The following is a 2,321-nucleotide window of genomic DNA, read 5'->3' as shown; positions in this document are numbered from 1 at the left end:
TGCTTTTGTTGATGTTACCTATCCACCTTTAATGTTCCTTTCTACAATAAGTAATATAACACTAACCCAAACAGTCGATCGTTGTAATTACTGCTGCTACATAACGTCTGGCTATCATTACACTAAAAAGTGAGCTCAGGCAGAACTAATGATCAGAAACTACACAAACACTTAGAACAAGTTAGTCGACATCAGTCAAAGATACTATTTATTTCTCCGCACAGGCACGTGTGAATAACGACTAAGCTAAACCCTACGTAGAAACAGGAACTACTGGTGTTGCTGCTGTCACATGCTGTCGACACCGCTGTTGTGGCTCCACTAACATCAATGTACTGTATGGATCCTAACCACACGTTTTTCATGCTTAGAATATTCAAATAGGCTGTTCGTTGTTGTCTGATATGTTAACATACGGCGCGGACTCTTGTGTCCACATTGTTCAACGTTCATCGTTGATTTGCAACTCTGCACAACTAAATTTCTCTCACTATAAGTATTATATTTGGCATTCGAAGAGTTTGTTGTCAATCCCACGGTAATTAATGCCAGGACATTTTCAAAGATAGCACCAAAACTTCTCTGTCGAAGTTTGTTCGGGAACAGCGTTGCAAACAGAAATCGTTGTGTTTAACGAACCGTTAAATCAGCTGGGTCCCCTCTATAAGACTCTCGTGAAAGTTTTGCTGTCTTCGCAAGAGAGCTCATGGACTGTTATTGACCACAAATCGTAAGAGATGGATGGATGTAAATTAATTTACCATGTCTCTTTATTGTGTTCATGTAGACGAACTTGTCGTTCAAATATTTACAGTGATTTGCTTTAAATTTAACAGATCAATCCGTCCGTGACGAACGTTGCAAACGCACTTCGGTGGTATCTCTTTATTTGAAGATAACCGAATCAAGGCGTTCAGCTGGAAAGCGTTTTCACGCCATATGAAGACAGTACGAGTAGGTGTAGTGAAACAAATACCAGGGTTTATCACTATGTCGATGACGAAGGTATTAAAGATCTAAAGAAGATGATCAAGGTGGAAATACACGGTACCAAACTATTCCGGACTGAAGCTGACTTTGTGGAATTTGTGTTTCAGGCTGTTTCAGTTTTGATATGCAAAGGTCCGTCGCCGGGCTGCAGTCCTGCTAGTTATTTTAACATTCTATACACCGGGAATCTCAAAATCTCTTACAAGGTTGGAATTTCCATGAAAATATCCCACTGTTTTCGATATGCGGGAATATAAACCAGGGAGTTCATCGTTCAACACATTACATTTTTGTCAGTGTGGTTGACAATGATGACATACTGCGAGCCACAAAAAGCATTGCCACAATTTTTCCGCTAATGCGTTCGCGTACTCGTTTGCGAGCGTGCGTGTGTGTGTGTGTGTGTGTGTGTGTGTGTGTGTGTGTGTGTGAGTGTGTGCGTGCATGCAAGCGAGCGTTTGTGTGTGTGCCTGTGTATCTTCCTACACTACCATTTGCAGTAAAGTTTTGCCTTCGAAGCGTAAGGATCTGATCGGTGATAACTTGATAATTACATAACGTTACCATAAGGGTCTTATTAATTACGTTGTATTGTTCCCAAACACTCCCGCTCCTCGAGCGCTCTTGCTGTAAAGTCAGTAAACTTGTTGACGTTGTTGCGTCACAAGAAAATGTTATCCTTGGCGCGACTGAGGAAATATTAAGATACATCTCTCAGGTAATAAGCCGGTCAGACTAGAGTTTTAATGTACTGTATCGTCGGAACTTGCACTACTATTTCAGGTGGTTACTACATCGAAGGTCGCAGGCAGAGTTCAAATGTCAACGAAGTGGAAATGTTAATGACAAACTAGAAAATCAGAGCTATTGTAGCTGCGATGGCCTGGTTGCTTCACCTTTGAGCCAAACGCTTGTTGTGACTGACGTGACCAGAACTGTTGCAGTAGCAATACGAGTGTGCATCAAACATAAATAACCCTCATTTTTAGTCGAAGGTATCGCAGTGTGCCGGCCTCCAATCTCAAGGAGGAACCTATGTCGGTTCCACGAATCTGCCTGTCTACGAGTCTCTATGACTCAACCTCTGGGGACTCTGACGCTGCATCTGGTGCCATGTCCGATGCTGTGGCCTTAAATCTAACAGGCGGGCTGCCTGGAGAACCCAATTCAGCTGCTGCCGCCTCACACCCTGAGGGTCTCTCGTTCCTGTCTGGGGACGTGCAGCCGCTTGTCAGCTGTCACCTGAGTGAGCAAACTTCTTGTTGCCTGCCTCTACTCCAACCAGACTATGCAGCTGGGGCTACCATTTCTTTGCGGGAGGACTAATGCGA

This window comes from Schistocerca cancellata, chromosome 1, assembly GCF_023864275.1.
Source record: "Schistocerca cancellata isolate TAMUIC-IGC-003103 chromosome 1, iqSchCanc2.1, whole genome shotgun sequence".
Taxonomy (NCBI): Eukaryota; Metazoa; Arthropoda; class Insecta; order Orthoptera; family Acrididae; genus Schistocerca; species Schistocerca cancellata.
The sequence above is the reverse complement of the archived record's forward strand: the minus strand, read 5'-3'. Positions refer to the sequence as shown.